The sequence below is a fragment of the Pseudopodoces humilis genome, chromosome 3, assembly GCF_049639895.1.
Source record: "Pseudopodoces humilis isolate 2021_Gansu_Grassland_sample_001 chromosome 3, ASM4963989v1, whole genome shotgun sequence".
Taxonomy (NCBI): domain Eukaryota; kingdom Metazoa; phylum Chordata; class Aves; order Passeriformes; family Paridae; genus Pseudopodoces; species Pseudopodoces humilis.
The window spans coordinates 35,440,943-35,450,125 of NC_142202.1; positions in this window are offsets into that span (position 1 = coordinate 35,440,943).

Below are 9,183 nucleotides of genomic sequence, written 5' to 3' on the forward strand. Positions count from 1 at the left end.
ATGTTGGACCTGCAGAGTTATACAGAGCACTGCACACATCTTGCTAGTGCAAACAAGAGCAACTCACCATAAAATTAAGGGAACAAACACTATCCACTCAACAGCATAGAACACAATGTTGTTCTTTATTATATTATTTAAAAGGGGCAGATTTACTCAGTCATAAATAAATAATTCAGAAGGTGTAAGAAGGCACAGCCAATTAGCTGCAGTAATTTGCATTTTTATGCTCCTTCATTAGTTTTCTAAGGTTCTTCTCTCTTATTATAGCAATGCAAATGCCATCTTCCAAAAGGTGAATAGCCAACCTGTTTTTTGTTTGCATGGTAATGAAGCCTTTTCAATTATTGAAAGACCAAACAATTTAATAATTTTTAAGACAAATTTTTGTTGCTATAATATCTCTTCCTTGTGGTTTTTTTTTCAAGAAACATGCTTTTATAATGTAATTTATTTTAACCTGAAGCAGGGAGTTTATCAGGTGCCTGATCTTCTGAGGTTCTTAAAATCATGCCTAACTTTAATCATGTGAATAAATCTCAAAGCAAAGTATTAAAATCCTTTCTTAATTTAGCAGCTGACAGATAATTCAGTGTATGATGTCTTTGTTTGCAGCATAGAGTCTCTTTATCCTTTGCGCAGGAATGAATTGAGAAGGGTTCAATATATGAATTTGACTGTTAGGGGAACTGCCCTTCCTTATGCCCATGCCCCAGATATCTGCTGGCACAAGTACCTTCAAAAGCTTCCTGCAGCCTGCCCCAGGGATTTCCCTTTCGGTCATTACTATCTATGGGCACAGTCTTGCTAAAGTTGACGTCTTTAGCTTCTGAGAAATACTCCTGATGCCAGCAAGGTTAAAGTCTTCCTGCAGGCATAACTGAAGTCCTGGTCACCAGAGTGCTGCAGGGCAACTGTGCTTGCTTGGTCTCTGCCTTCCCATGCAGGGCACCAGCAAATCCCACTGGCTTCCCAGAGAGCTGCTCCTAACCTGCAGCTGGCCTGACACGTATTTATTTTTCCATTTTTACTCTGGTATTTTCCTTTCCAAATGCTTTCCATGTGAGGACATTTCATTTTATTTTTATAATTATTTTATTTTTAATACAGCCCCTCATTCCAGATGTAGATAGTACACACTCAAACACACATAAAAGCTAAGTAATGCTGAGGCTGCGGCTTTATAGAAATGTGTCAGAGGCAGAGGGTAAGCCAGGAGAACTATACAGATATTTCAGAGGGTCAGTGGGTACTAATCTAAAAAAAAAATAAAAAAAAATAAAAAAGGGGGCAAAAAGATTAAAACCTGGAGAATGAAACAAAGATATGGTATGTTTTCTGAGGCAACCTCTGAAGGGACTTGGGTGTTCAGGTTAACATGATTGCTATCAGTTGGCTGAAGAAGACAAGAGACCTGTCCTTTTCCATTTACATCAGCAGTATGCTTGTCTTTTGGGACATTGATCTTTCTAGGGCAACATGCAGCAGTGACTCCTCCCAAGGAACACGGCACCACTCCCCAGCCCACTGAAATCCACTCCATCCTGTTCCCTAGTCACTTCAGCTTGTTTTCTTTTAGCGAAGGTGTTGTTCACAAACTGCACAGATCATCTTGGAAATTTTTGCTGGCAAAGAACATACAAGAAGGCACAGTTTTTGTCATTTCAGTGATAGTGCAGACAGCATGCCTGTAACACAGACCAAATGATCGACTGTACAAGAAACAATGTGTGTCAGTGAGTTTTAAAACGTTTCTTCCTTTTTTTGTTAACTTCTTGGTGAAGGCCACAGGTGAAGGCCAGAATCACTTCAAGCAGGAAGGGAAGGGGGGCAGAGGAGTGGATGGCTGAATCAGCTGCAATACTCAAAGGCAAGTTACATTATACATGTACAGTGATGACTGGCATATGAGGTGAAACTGGTGCCAGCAGGTACAAAGAGAAAGAAGAAACAAAATGGCTTGAGGTAATATGTAATTTTAAGTAGAACAGGCCAAAAACAAAATAACCAAAACCTTGCAAACTATACAAATAAAGAAATCTTTTGTATGAAGTAAATATAGAGAAGATTTTCTATCACAGTGGTGGCAGCAGTCTCTTATCTATGCCCTTACTCCAGCCCCTCTGTTGCCTCCTCCCCTTGTCACCAAGCCCAGCCCAAACACATCTCCTGCATGACCTATGCAAGTGTACAAGGGTGGCCCACGGGCAGGCTGGGGGTGTGGGCTGTGTTCCCACAGCAGGACACAGCCTCCTGACTTGCAGAATTAATCTCCAGAACTGCAGTGATTTGTGCTTTCCTCTTCCTATGTGGACAGAAATGGGAGTATCTGAACATGCTTATTTAGAGACAAAAGACCAGATCTTGTGATCTAGGTGAATTTCTGTTCTTTATGTCAAATAGAAAAATCAATCTTTTATTACTTAGTGGAGAATTTAAAGATTTCATGTCTTGTATGTCTGTTACTTAGCTCATAAATTAAAATTATTTGCAAAGCACATTTATAAAAAACATCACTAAGCCCTTATTGCAAATCGTCTCAACAGAATAACGTTTGTTTCATATTTTTGACTGAAATATATTAATATCAGAAGGATTCTGTTGATTATTTAATGTGACAACTTATATCACACATCTACCCTAAATTAATTTCTGTGTCAGGACCAATAGTGCAGCTAAGCCAGAATAAAAAATGATCATGGTTTCAAATTTTCTTTCAAAGTCCACTGCAGGCTACAATAAGTTTTTCCAGTGGTCAGTTCCCTTCCCTGAGGTAAATTACTTCAAGTCTAAATTTCTCTAATTCCAGGCAATGGATTTTGCTAGTCTTTTCCAGATAAATCAGAGATGCCCTTTGTACCATTTTTCTATTCTTTAGTAATTCAAGACTTTGAACTGTAGTCCCACATTTTCAGCATATTTTCCAGTCCTTTCAGCTCAACCAGAGTTGCTATCAAACCCTTCTTTCTAACAAAAACCAAATAAGAATGTTTAAAAAAAAAATAAATTAGAAGGAAGACCACAATCCTTTTCCACAGGGCAGGAGGAGCAGTGATGAAGCACAGTGGCAGGCTGCTGGACCCCAGCAAGCTGTGGCACTCAGGAGCAGCTGAGCAGTGCCTCCCTTTCTCCTCTAGCAGAGGCACAAAGCCCCATACTTCCTTTGCCAAGGGGCTATGGTCTGTGTAGCACTTTCCCTTTTCCCTCACAGTAAATCCTCACCTGAATAATGCAAGCTCTCTGCTTTTATTCATATTCTCCTCATTATAGTCCAATGATCATTTTAGCACTTTGGCCGCGGCGCACCGCAGGAGCTCCACGTGTATCTGATTATCCATTATAAAATCAAATCCCTTTCAGTCCCTATTTCCCAGCATGGAGTCTTTTCCATCCTACAAGTGTGGCTCACACTGTTCCTCACTGTACAGGCTTCCAAAAGAATAACTTGTTCCATTTTGTACAGAAAGTCGGATTGCTCTGTCATTCACCAGCCTTATTTATCATTTAATCCTCCACTGGTTTTGGTGGTATAAGAAAACTTCATGAAGAAAATGTCATGTTTTCTTGTATCATTAAGAAAGACAATATGTGAGGGAGCTGAACCTCATGAGAACCAAATCCTTACCGTGATGGTTCCTTATTTGCAATTATACTTAAATGTACTTATATTTTTAATAAAATTCATAGGTGTTAAGTTGATTTTCTATTCCTTTATTTTCTTAACAAAATGTCTTCAGCCATGAGTGAGACCATGTCCTTTAAAAACCTGTTCCATCAACAATACTATCCTGATTGAAAAGAGCTTGTAATCTTATCAAAAGATGGGATCAAATTAGCCTGACAAAAATTATTTTTGTGAAAATTATGTTGATGGACATTAAATGTTTAGGCAATCTCATCTTGATAGGCCCGTAATTTCCTGAGTTAGTCCCATTATAATTTTTAAATATTGGTGCCATTTAAATTTTTCCTGACTTGAATATTCCCATGTTTCAACCCTGTAATCACCAAAATAAAATGCCTATGAGGGTCTTTTGCTAGTTCTTTTAAAACTTTCAGATGAAAGTTAATTAGACATGCAGATTTTAAAACGTCTAACCTAAACAAACTGCTGTGTAACTTGTTAGAATTAAAAGGACCGCATCATCATGTCATATGACTCTATCATCTGGCTTTCCCCAAATGCAGACTACAAGAGACTGAGATTCTGCTTTTCATGAATTCTTGCCAGTTCTGCTATCATCATACAGTCAAGGAGCAATAATGTTATTTGGATTCCTGATACAACTGGGAACTCCTTTCTCTGCCTTCCCATTCTTGGATCTGAGAGCCATTGATATTTGTCTTTAACATTTTGTTTCCACTATCTACTTCCCAAAATCCAAGAGACTTTTTACTATTATTGTTCCAGCTTTTCTATTTTTTTATTTTTCACTATGATTTAGAAATGTTTTTTATTTTATTTTGACCTGTTCTTTCCTTAAGTCACTGCAACAACATCATTCTGAAATGTGCAATTGGGCATCTAGTATAATGTTATTCAACAATGGACAATTATATTTCTCATGTTTCTGTTTACATTTTCTCCAGTTGATTGTCTCAATATTATTTTCAGCTTTATTAAATTGTCCTTTTCAACCCCCTGAGAATATGTATTCTTGGCAGAACTCACAATAAAAATGTAATCAAGATAAAATCAGTTTCATCTATTTTTTCAGTTTTGTGATTAACTCTTCACTTCGTAAGGTCTTGAATAGAGTTCTGCCCCATTAGAAACAATTTTTGTGTATATAGGAAATTGTTATATATAAAATTTTAAAAATGCAAAGGCTGCCTTAAAATCATCAACTTATATCACGTCTTTCAAACTGATCGGCCTACCCATAAAAATATTTGTTCTTGCTACATATTGTAGCTTAATGGCTGCACAGCCAATTTTCTTATTCTCTAGTGTGTTTATGCATTTCCAGCAGACCAACGCTAGCAAACTCTCTTGTGCTTTGATCCTACAGAATCCTTCTCTTTTTTTATCCATGGCCTGTAATTTGAACTTGAGCGAGGCCATTTTAAAACAGAATCTCTCTCATACTGTTGCATTTTTCATGCAATTTTCTCATCATTGCTACAGACAATAATTTTAACATTATCAACATGGGAATCTTCCTATTTTTTTTCAGAAAATTTAGCTTTATGCTAATTATTGAGAAACTTCCACTGTGTATATAGCACATAATAAATGAAATGCTGTGTATGTTAGAATCAAATGAGTTGCAATTGATCTCTGTTATTAAATATTTTTAAATTTCACTGTTATGGTTATATTTGCCATAGACAATGTCAGGTAACTTAAATGAAGCCAGTGTGAAATTCTAGAAGAAGCAGATATTTTTTCTAAGTTTCATTTTCTTACAATACTTCTAAAGGTTATAATGAGTATGAAGTATCACTGAGTCTAGACAAATGTGTTAAGGCCTTCTATTAACAAATTTCTTGGTACAGCTGTCATTATTTTTTTAAGTTGCCATGGAGACTTACAAGGTTGAGGCATCACTGTTTCAATGATTTTCCATAGCAATACTGCTTTGGCTCCAGTGCACACCCCAAAACAACCATGAATGTCCTTCAACATAATTTATGTCCACTTGAGCATACTAAAATATCTACACAACTGCCTAGAATATGGCAGTAGCAATAGGATATGAAAAAGGACTGACCTACTTGCAAAACCTATTGTTAGATAGAATAAATTTCATAATTGAGATTTCAGTAAAATAAAAGTTAAAAATACATAGCTGGGAGAAGATAGGAAAGGCAGAGTGCTTTGTAAAAAATAATATTTTAATTTTTTTCACAATATTTCAGACTTTAAACCTTAAGGCCAGATCACCCCTGGTAAATTTCTGAGAAGAAGTTAAGATACTAAAGTTTTTCAGGTATATATTTTTCCTCTTTATGCTTAAATAGAAATAACTGTTTTCCTTTTTATCAATTGCTGCTTTATGGAGTGGTGGATGTAATAAATTTTAAGAACTGTGTAGCTCAATGACAATAGTGTCAAACAACAAAAATCCTAAACTACCTTTATATGGACAAAGCATGTAGCTATTATATGGATGAACGAAGACCTCTCACTGTAGACATGTAAAATGCTCAGAACCTGGTATCTCTTTCACCAGCTGTGCAGAGATATAAGCAGTCAGGTGTAAAACTAGTTTTACACCAATGGAAGTCACAGGAAATACAGGAAGTCACTCCAGCACAGGAGTGAGGAAGACTTTACCTCTCAGAAGTGCTAGGCAGGGGCAAAATACACTGAAAAGTTTACTTCTCACTATTTATTTTCACTGGTGCTTCTCAGCCTTTTGTTGCAGCCTCCATCCCTTTGCATGATGAACCCAATGCAGCCTTCTAGAGGTAAAAAAGGAGAGTGGGTCAAATGAGAACCAAAAGCAAAGTCAATCAAAGCAATTTTTGCCACTGCAGTGATACTTCAGACCACTGTTGAGTAATTCAAATAACTGATTAATTAAACAAAAAGGCCACAGAAAACTCACTTCTGTTGAGAAAGAGATCAAGGTTCTCCCATGATTACCACACTCTTGGTGAGCAGCAGCATAGGAGATGCCCTCACATGGACATGCAGCCCTTAAGTGGGGTTCTAAAGGGGCAAGAGCAGCCCTGTTCCCTCTTATTTCTCATCATCACCAACAGCCACACACCTGGACTGCCTTCCTGCAGCTCTCACATAATTCAAGGCTACAGCTGGATGTTTTTCAGATGTGTAGCTTTTCTTTTTTTATCAGTTTACCGAAGTGTATTAATTAAGAAAAAGTAATACTAACAATAAAAGCCCCTTCTGTGTTTCTCTTAATAATTTTATTTCACTGTTTGGAAGGAGCACCAGGGGACACTTTCAGTTTTTTAAATGAGTTCTGTTTTTTTTATTTTCCTAACATTTCACATTAAGAATTAATTTTGTTTGCAGGTATTTTCCTTGCATTGCTCATATATTTTCCATTAACATACCCCTTTGTAGGCACATGCAGACCACAGGATGCTCATCTAAAAACTTCTTTACAATAAAATTGCTGTGTGGTGTGTATAATTTAGAGTTTTCACCTCAGTAACATATCTTTTTGTTGAAAAAAATAAAAAGAGCATTTTTCTTCAAACAGACTGGACTCTCTGCAGACTAGAGATACTGGCTTATGGCAAGGCTGCACTGGGTTGCAAGCCTCTGCATGGGTTTTTGAACTAGTGACTAACCAAACGAGTGGACAAACTGGTTCTGTGGACACAGATGCGTAAGTTAATTAAATTCTGTGACAAGGAAGCAGAACAGCACTTTCATTTATAACCATGTGGAAAAGTCTTATCAGTGTATGATATATGGCTTAATTTTTTTCTGACAACAATAGCATGGAATGCCTCTATTGCAATGCAAGAGAGCAAAGAGGCAAGATTGCATCACCTGGTGTAAATGGGCACTGTACAGAGTACGTACAGGACCAGTATCCATTGTCATTTCCTTAGTACAGAGTATGTTGACAACATAAGAACATAGAGCAGAACATGCAGGAAGTAAGTCAGTATGCTTTGATGCCATAGATCTGATGCCTTTTGGTTTGAAAAATGAAAACAGTCTGTACTTTAAGGTTAAGGGTGGACTTGTTCCCCCAGTCATCTCAGTTGTTTATACCTGGACATAAAAATGACCAAACTGTGTCAGACCACATACTCATCTATTCTAGTAGCCTAAAATATCCCCTTTAAATGCATCAAATCACCCTGTAAAGCTGTGATAATGTGGGGAAATTTTGCTTGCGTAGGTAATGTTTTGTTTTCAGTAAAAATGGTCTGTAATACATGACAATAACAGCACAGTCTGAAGTATCTATCCATTCAAACACTATTAAGAAGTGAAGAGTAGGCTTTTGCTATTTTTTCAGCCTCTCAAAAGAAAAGAAAAATCAACATACTTACAATATGTAAAGTGGTAATTATAAGAATTGAAAATAATTCTAGCTTTCTGATGAATTTGTTCCTAGCCCAGGATTATAAAAGCGTTGCACTTTAAAAGTGGATCGCATTTGCAGCTGAGAAAAAGTGTTCTTGTCACCGTGCAAATCTCTTAGGAGAAATATCCCTGAAATGGACATACGAACACTTATTTCTGTCCAGCAGCTAAAACTCATACTTTGCAAGGAAATTTTTGATAACTTGTGTGACTCTGAATTCATACAAGCAAGTCAGAGGCAGCTGTGAAAAACACTCTCATACAGAATTGATCTGAGGCTATGAACTGTTATAGACTAATTGCACCCATGTGACTGATCCCTATAGGCACAGATGGACTCTCCCCTTCCAGACAGTGATACGTGTCCCCAAAGGAAACAGGCATAAATTGAATGAGATTAATCAGCCTGTTTCACAGAAAATTCCACGAGACTTCCATGCAAAGGGAAATGTGCCTTTAATCCATCTGAGCCAAGTATGATTAAGAAGCATGAAGAAACGGCTAAACTCTGGGGTAATGGTATTTGAGTGAAGGTATCACTCTGCTTTCACACCCTGACTTTTGACTATTTAACTGTGTAATTTTATGTTTGCATAGTACATTACAGGAGAACATGTACTGGCACCGGCTATGAGCAAGAAGTATAGCTAGGACCAATGAACGGGAAAATTGTAACTAGCTGCTATGGTTCATTTTGAGTCCGTCTACTGAATATGTGGGACCAGATTCCATTACAGTTATCTCAGGAGACACCTGAGAGCCCCCAGGCTGGGGAATGACGGCCGAGGATGAGGGTGTATCTGCGGGCATTCTGCCTTCTCACAGCTGACCTCCACTGGGAACAAAGCCCACTGCTGACTGACAGGCAAAATGATATATCAGTCTCAAAAATTGTACAGATCCTCAATCCTACCCTTTCTTACAGGGAAAAAAAAATGAACAAAATTAACATGAAATTACTAAAACTCCACTGAGATGAACAGAATAGTTCCAAGCTCAATAAAATTATTCAGAAAGTGGCTTGGGATTTTTGCCATCTTACATCTTCATATTAATGGACTGACATCTTCACTTATGTCAATCTTTTGTTCCATTTTGATCTTTCATACAGAAAATCATGTACACAAAAATCAGTATAAATGGAAAAAAGAAAAAAAAGGCTTGCA